This window comes from Rhinatrema bivittatum, chromosome 4 (assembly GCF_901001135.1).
Source record: "Rhinatrema bivittatum chromosome 4, aRhiBiv1.1, whole genome shotgun sequence".
Lineage (NCBI taxonomy): Eukaryota > Metazoa > Chordata > Amphibia > Gymnophiona > Rhinatrematidae > Rhinatrema > Rhinatrema bivittatum.
Genome location: NC_042618.1, coordinates 384,961,077 through 384,969,915, shown reverse-complemented (window position 1 = coordinate 384,969,915; position 8,839 = coordinate 384,961,077). Strand labels below are relative to the sequence as shown.

At 42.5% G+C, this 8,839-nt stretch overlaps 1 protein-coding gene across 1 annotated transcript in view; it reads left to right on the top strand.

Moving 5' to 3' along the window:
• The first annotated feature begins 2,152 nt into the window (after positions 1-2,152).
• FAM3D (family with sequence similarity 3 member D) overlaps positions 2,153-8,839 on the top strand; it is a 166,940-nt gene continuing 160,253 nt past the window's right edge. Inside the window, exon 1 of the mRNA XM_029600994.1 lies at positions 2,153-2,171. The gene's annotated coding sequence lies outside the window, so the exon portion shown is untranslated. The remainder of the gene's footprint in view (positions 2,172-8,839) is intronic.

The following is an 8,839-nucleotide window of genomic DNA, read 5'->3' as shown; positions in this document are numbered from 1 at the left end:
CCTAGCCCCCTACCTATACTCCCTCCCTCCTAGCCACCCCCTACCTTATCTTTCCTTTTTTTTTTTTTTGTTTCATAACTTCAGCTCCCGAAGACTCTTATGCACGTACCGGGGTTTACACGCGTGGCCGGGCCCCTTTGAAAATTCACCCGGCGTGCGCGAGGCCCGGCCATGCTGGTAAACCCCGGGATTTATGCTTGCGGGCCTTTGAAAATCTACCCTTTTTTGTCATCAACATACTGTATTTTGTATCCTTCACTTATGCCAGCCAAGATTTTGCATATGGGAGCCAGATATATATTAAAAAGCAAGGATGACAATGCCAGTCGTTGAGGGACACCCATTTTTATTATGTCTCTCAGGTGCTGTATTTGCAACATTTTTTAAATAGATCTACTTCAGAAATATTAGAAAATTTAGGAAAATCAACTAAATGCAAATTCTTATATCTTCACAAGTTTTCCATAGTCTCGGAATTGTTTAGGGTTACATTTTTCACTAAAGCATTGGCGAGAGACGAGAGGAAAAAAAACCTTAGTGGTCAATATTCAGTGGGCTGTTGAGCTGGAAAGTTACCCAGGTACCTTTACCTGGATATTCAGCAGAACCTACCCAGTTAAGTTTTCCACTGAATATACCCAACTAACTTTAGAACAGCTAGTTTTCCAGATTTACCCTACCGGGTAGCACTGACTATCAGCACGCACTGGCTAAAATTTAGCCATGCTCTTGGAATGCCTCCATCAACGCCTTTTTTTTTTTTTATCTGGTTAAATTTTGTCCAAGTGAAAAGTTACCTGGACAAAATTTAGCTGAGGAGCAGAATTTTCATTTTTTTAGTTAACTCAAAAAGTTACCCAGACACAAACCCTTTGAATATGAACCTCTCAGTGTCTAAATTGGAACATTTTGATACCATAGTAGAATTTAAATCTTCATGGTTTTTAATCCACTCTTTGAATTTAATCACCACATCATGCTGAAAATAAACCTTAGTCAATATTATGGCCTCCAATGTTATATAGGCTTTTAACAATTCTTCAAGAAGAGTTGGATCCTTCACTGAACTTGCCATGTCAGATTCCAAAACCATCACTTGCTTTCATGGTGCTGAAACATTGAGGAACTGCAGAGCACCAGCTTCAATGGATGTGCTTTTGTTTTGTTTCCTTTTGCATGCTGAGTTTTGAGTGCATGCTAAATCACTGTAATGAAATAAAACAAAAAGAACATATATCCCCAACATCCTCCTAGTTTCTAGTCCCTCAGAAAAACTAGCTATACCTGCCATAGATACAAATTCAAGCCTCTTGTTAGCTGCAAAAAATTCAGAGGCAAGAGTAACTGAATACTTCAGCTGATCTGAAATTACAGCTCCTTGTTTCTCAGAGTGATGGACAGCTGGCAGAGACATTATACCCAGTTTCTACATCAGGTTCCCTCCCATCAATCCAGCAAAACATTCTACTAGAATAGAAACGGGCAGGTTCCAGGGGTCCTGGAATCCTAGAAACAATGCTGGACATCACAGCAGCAAAACTTGCTTCCTGAGGTAGCAGTACCACAAACTTTTCATGCTGACATTTATCCAATACCAGGATTTAATCCTCCAGGAGAACAGGATGAGAGCCAACCTTGGAGCTGGACAGGGATACGGAAGCTGAATGTGGTGTTTGGAGATCTGGATAATCTCTGAGTTGGCAGGGGCGGATTGCCCTATCGGGGGATCGGGCTTCCCCCGGTGGGCCGGTTGCTCTCATCACGTGATATATATATATATATATATTTTTATTTTTTTTAAACTTCCTAGCCAAAGGGAAGAAGAAGGGCTGCTGCGACCCGAAGAGAAGCCGGCGGGGTCGCATCAGACACCCATGCGGAGCTGGGAGGCCTGCAAGGCCCTGGCAGAGCCCATCCTGCCAATGCATTGCTGCTCAAACAGCAGAATATTGCGGAGATCTTCAGCTGGGCCTGGAGCCAGCCCCGTTCCCCTGCATGAATTTCCTTGTTTACAGGAAGCATGTGCAGAAGGAGGGGGTGGGGCCATTGCAGGGCCTGCCTGCCTGTGCTTGTAGCCTTGCTTCAGGCCCAGGGCTGGATTTTATTTCTGTTCCGGTTGTTACAACTGCCAAACGGACCTTCCTTGGAAGAAACACAAAAGCTGAACAGAGGTTAGAAGCTGGGAAGAGGCTGATTTTGCAGCGAAAAAAAAGCTATTAGGGGAGTAGGGAAGAGAGAAGTCAGGAAGGGAATCAGAAGTAATGACTGAGTAAGAGTCGGTGGGCACAGAAGAAGGGGAGGAGGCCAGGATCATGAGGGAACATGAAGGAGCACTGGAGAGAAAGGGTCATATGAGGGGAGGCACAGGGGAGAGAGAAGTCATGGGGAGTATTAGGAGGTAAAAAGGACCATGGGATGTATAGCAGCTATGGGGTAAGGAGGAAGATGACTGGGAAGGAGCTGTGGGGAAAAAGAGGGAGAGGACCGAAATATAGAGCCTCCTCCCATATTTCTTCCATGGTCTTTCCCTGCTTCTGCTGTCTGAGCTGAGAGTGCCACCGCTCAGCATAACAGACAGCAGCACAGCCAGCCACAGACAATGCACTCACTGGGAGGGGGCTGCGCTGCACTGCTCTGCTCCCCGGGGTCTCAGAGTTTAGGAAGGAAGGGAGAAGCGGAGCCTTGAAGATAATGGAGGCACAAGGATTGAAGAAGAAGTGAGGACTCAGGGATTGGGGGGAGTTGGGTCTCAAGGGGACAGTGGGGGTCGCCATAGGAGAATACGAAATTGGGGGATTGGTAGGAGAGCTGGGACCTATATTGGGTGAGGTTTGGGGTGGGGGAAGAGTATGGACTCAGAATGAGAGGGAGATTGGGGAATATGGGGGGGGGGGGGGGGAGAGATTCAGTGAGAGGAGTAGGACACTCTGGGAACCAACATGATTATAAAGATAAAATGCCCAGTCAAACAGAGAAAATAGTGATTGGAATATGTCAGTATCATGAACATGCATCTCTTTTTTTTTTTATTATTATAATAAACTAAGTGTGAAAGTTAAGTCTGTTTGTTCGGAACATAATAGGCGGTTTGATTTTAACATTACTATGCATTTATTTATTTATTTATTTAAGGTCTCTTTTATACCGACATCCGTTGACACATCGCATCGGTTTACAAAAAACAAAAACATTTGGGCAGAGCCCTTACATATAACAGCGGAACAAGATTAACTTTTGGGCGGGGCCCTTACATATAACCAATAGAGTACATTAAACAGGGGGGTGAAAACTAGCTATAAATATAACTCAATATGAGTTATATTTATAGCTAGTTTTTTGTGGTTAAGAACATAAGAAATTGCCATGCTGGGTCAGACCAAGGGTCCATCAAGCCCAGCATCCTGTTTCCAACAGAGGCCAAAACCAGGCCACAAGAACCTGGCAATTACCCAAACACTAAGAAGATCCCATGCTACTGATGCAGTTAATAGCAGTGGTTGTTCCCTAAGTAAAATTGATTTTTTATTTATTTATTTGTTTATTTAAAAACTTTTCTATACCGTCGTTTAGTAGTATACCATCACAACGGTTTACAGATAGGCACATAAATAAGTCTGGTTAGGATTATAAATTAGCTAGTAGGTGCCAATAAAGTTTTGGTTACATGATTCAAATAATATACGCTATTTGGATTGTGGATTGGAAGTTCCATTTATATGAATAATAGGATATCCATATGAGAATATTGTACTCTTAAATTAATCTTTAGGTATCTCTGATAGCTTTATAAGTTTGCTCAGTACAGGAGGAAATGCATTGTTTCTGTAGCTCCAGAGTTGCACTTCTCAGAATCTGGCTTCTTGGGGTTTCTAGTTTAATTTTTGTCTATATATTTCTATTTCTAGTTTGTGGTCCTTTATTCAGTATTTGGTGAGGGTCTGTCAGTGTTCAGCGTGTGTGAGTGAGGTGATGGATTCTGATAGCATGCAGGGTCTGTGTAGGGATCTCTAGCAGCCTGGCTTGTTCTTATTTCTCAGTAGGAAGAGTATAATGTTCTAGAGCCCATTACAATATTCACTGTGCTGCCTTTTTGCTGGTTGGGGGGAGGGGTCCTAGAAGAGCCTGCACAACCTACTGTGCATCTGCAGGAGCCTTTAGCAGACAGCTGAGCCAGTCTCTAAAGCCCGAGTATCCTGGAGGCTGCCTGAACTATTTTAACTGATTATTGAAAATATTCTAAGACCCAGTTCAAAGTCTCTTATCTAAACATGTCTCCTACACAAAATTTATATTTTGGGAATAGTAGGATTTTGTTTGCTGATTTGACTTTTTCTGGTGCATCATTAATTTTATTTTATAAAGGGCAAACGTTACAGTCCTGAGGCTTATATACTGGGTATGAAATATTTTATGGTAACAAAATGTGTACTTTTATGTATTTTTAAGGGTAGATTACTATAGTTTTTGTGGGGAATGTCCACTGGACCACCCTCTTCCCCCATGACACTAAAACTTGCTCGCTGCTGTTACTGCAGAAAGTAAAGGTCCCAGATTCGTCCATCAGAAATCTGGAAACCTGCTACTAACTGCATTGGTCTCCAGTAGGCAATGTCCAGACACTCAGAAGCCTGAGAAAGAAGTTGCATGGGAAACAACGTAGTAATGGTTTGGCCAGGGCAGCAAAAGAGGTAGCACTGACCCTGGGTCCTCATTGTGTGAGCTCTGGGAGTTAGTGCTGTTGTGGTTTGCTAAGTTTGCTCTATATGTTGTGAGAGGTTTTTGTATTACTTTATAATGTGCCTGGCAGTAGAGAGAATATGTGTTGCTTATACTGAAGTGATACCAGAATTTGAATATTTATTTAAAGTTTTATATTTAAAAGTATGATCAATTATGTTTTTACAGGCTCATTCTCAGAGGAATGGGAGGATAATGACAATTAGTTCCACTGATAGCACATTTTTGGCAGGGCCCCTATTGATCCAATCCCTGAGTCTGCTAAATAGCAAACAACACCTCTGGGGAAGACTCAGCAGTGCACTCAGTTAAGACAAAAGCAGAATTGTAAGGGGATTTGAGAGAGAAACTGCTGGGGACAGGATAGGTCCTAAGGCAGGGACAGCAAACCCTGGAGCCAAGAGCCAAAAATAGGCATGGTTTTCAGGATATCCACAATGAATATGGATAGATAGATTTGCTTACAATGGAGGCAGTGCATGCAGATCTATCTCATGCATATTCATTGTGGATATCCTGAAAACCTGGCCTGCTTGTGGCTCTTGAGGACTGGAGATGGCTACTCCTGTCCTAAGGGGAAGGGGGGGTTGAAACTTGAGAGAGAGACTGCTGGAGTTGAACAGGAATTGGGAGAGAGACTACTGAGGATGGAGTGAGGGATGAGAGTCATCTCATCCCCACCACCCTGTCCCAGCAGTCTCTCTCCCAATTCCTCATCTCCTGCAGTCTCTCTCTTAAAGGTAGAGAGTGTGATATTGCGGTAGAGACTGCTGTGGGAGAAGAGTTTATTTCTAACAGTAGAACTAGCATGCTCAAAACCCTCTGCCTAGTGCCCACACAGGTTAACCTTGTGCCCACACAGGTTAACCTTGTGCCCTGCCAAAATATCAGATCTGGCTACGCCACTGGTCCCACCCCTACAGGCTGAAGAGGACCACGGCTGCCTGGTGAAGAGTGGCCCGCAAGGGTACCATCTCCCACGGGCGGAAAACCATGGTGACTTAACAGGCTTCAGGAGGTGTGGAAGGCAGGCTGTGAAAGGGAAGGTAGGACAGTGGGAACGACTCACTCCCTCGGCCTCCTCTCCCCATCCCTTCCTTTTCCATCTGCATCGGCGCTCAGCTCCCCTTCCTTCCCTTCTCTCCCTATTTCTGAGAATGGAGGGGAGAAAAATGGAGCCGAACTGAATAAGTGAAAGGGTAGGGAGCTAGTTGTGAGTGAGAGGAAAGGGAATGGAGGAGGAGTGAGAGGAAAAGAGTATATGAAGGTAGAAGGAGGAGGAGTGAGTGAGAGGGAAGGAAGCAAGGGAAGGAGCAGGAACAATGTTGGCAGTGAGAATGACTGTAAGACTGTTGGGGATGGGTAGGCAATGAGGGGTGATTGTGAAACTGCTGGGACACGGGCATTGAGGGATGATGTGTGAGAGAGAGAGAGCTTGGGGGGCTTGGGTGTGTGTGTGAGAGAGAGCATGGGGTCTGTGTTTGTGTGTGGGTAGGAGCTTGTGAGAGAAAGCATGTGAGAGTGAGAGCCTGTGTGTGTGTGTGTGAGAGAGTGAGAACCTGTGTGTAAGAACTAAGGAGCTAATTTTCAAAGAAGTTACGTGAGTAAACGTAATGTACTATTGTAGCAATTTTCAAAAGTCATTTACGCACATAAAGTGCCCTTTTGCACATAATACCTATTGACAATTCAATGTCGTATAGTGTGTCAATTTTCAAAAGCCCACTTACACATGTAAAGTATAGTTACACATGTAAAACCCAGTTTTAAGTGTGTAAAGACTTTTGAAAATGACCTCCTTAGTGTACTTTTCTGGCCACCATATCTCAAAAAAGATATAGTTGCATTGGAAAAAGTACAGAGAAGGGAGAACAAAATGATAAAGAGGATGGAACGGCTCTCCTATGAGGAAAGGCTAAAGAGGTTGGGTCTGTTCAGCTTGAAGAACATCAGAGGGGGGATTTGATAGAGATCTATAAAATCATGAGTGGAATAGAATGGATAAATGTAAATTGGTTATTAACTTTTTCAAAAAATACAAAGACTATAGGGCACTCCATGAAGTTAGTGGGCAGCATATTTAAAACAAATTGGAGAAAATTCTTTCAGTCAATGCACAATTAAGCTCTGGAATTAATTACCAGAGGTTGTGGTTAAGGCAGTTAGTGTAGCTGGGTTTAAAAAAGGGTTAGACAAATTTCTGGAGGAGAAGTCAATAAACTGGTAGCTTTTTTTTATGTTTTAAGGGGTGTGTGCATATATATATAAATTATATTGTATGTGTAATTGGGTACCCATGGGCCAGTAAGGAGAAAAATCCCCCGGGCCACTATTTTACCACAATCCGCCCCTGGAGCTGGGGGTAGAGACCTCAGAAGGGGATGAACTAGAAACTGACTCTTCATGCTCTAGGTATCATGCTCTAGGTATCTAGGTATAGAAAAACGCTAAATAAATAAATAAATAAATAAATGCCTAAGTATCCAGCAAACAACCACTTCTTAAATATGGAAGTATAAAAGGCTGTAAAAAAATTTGAACTTAACTGCTCCATTTATCTATTAGAAAAGCATAGAGAAGGAGAATGACTGTCACTTGGGGAACGAGGACAAACCAGCCATGTCAGGTTAGTCTGCAGACATCTTGGATCTCCCCATTATTGCAACATTTTTTGTTATATCCTTCCAGTCAAATTAATACTATCTTCACTAACTGGAAATTCTAATAATATTCTTGTGAATTCAAAAAAACTATATGAACACAAAAAAGTGAAGCAGAATGATAAAATAGGCAGAGCAGAGGCCTGCAGAAGGTGGAATAGATATTGAGGTTTATGAACTGTTTAATTGTTCTAGTAGTCTGCCAATAAAAATGCCTACCAAGAGTGCATTAATGCTCTTATTTCACTTTTAAAAGTTTGAACAAATCCATTTCTCCCCAGAAAGTAGTAGTGTGAAACTTATCAAAACTGGAACCATCATAAAGAGACCACACTTTCAAAAGGATATAAACCGGTTGGAGTCTGTCCAGAAGATGGCTACTAAAATGAACAGTGGTCTTTGTTCTAAAGCATATGGGTATAGACTTAAAGACCCGACCATGTATACCTTAGAGAAAAGGCACGATAGGGGAGATAATGATAGAGATACCTAAACCTTTTCCAAGAGATACCTTGGAAAAGGTTTTGATGCACAGGAGGCTAGACTTCTTCCATGGAAAAGAGGGTTTAGAACAAGGGGTCATAGGATGAGGTGACAGGTGGTAGACTCAGGAGTAATTTTAGGAAATATTTCTTTACAGAGAGGATAGTGGATGCATGGAATGGCCTCCTAGTGGATGTGGGCTGATAGGAAGGCTTCACAGTTAGAAGATCGAGGATTGGCATCGATGTGAAGATTAAAATCTCCAAGGATTATGGCTGGAGAATCTAGTTTTATGTATTTGGCTATGATTTCCACCATAGGAGAGGCGTCTTGTTCTAAAAGTCCAGGTGGAGCATAAGTGATCAAATAGGGGATCTGGATAGGGGAGCGATGAGTGAGATGATCAAATTTTCAGATAACACAAAATTATTCAGAGTAGTTAAATCACAGGCAGATAGTGATAAATTGCAGAAGAACCTTGTGAGACTGGAAGATTGGGTATCCATATGGCAGATGAAATTTAATGTGGACAAATGCAAAGTGATGCATATAGTAGTCCTGTGGGAATTCTGCGCTACTGTGGAGTGCAGAATTTGTGCAGAATTCACCCCTTCTCAGAATTGCCAAATTCTGTGCAGAAAATGGCAGAGGAGACCCTGGCATGCTGCGTTTTAAATGTATCACCTAGTAACTTCATTGTGTATCTTTTAAACTTTGTACTCTTTGAAAGAGTAAACAATCAATTCGCGTTTACCCGTTCCAATCCACTCATTATTTTATAGACTTCTACTATCATATTTCCCCTCATCAATCTCTTCTCCAGGCTGAAGAGTCCTAACTTTTTTAGCCTTTCCTCATAGGGGAGTTCCATCCTCTTTATCATTGTGGTTGCCCTTCTCTGTACCTTTTCTAATTCTGCTGTACCTTTTTTGAGATGTGGTGACCAGAACTGCACACAG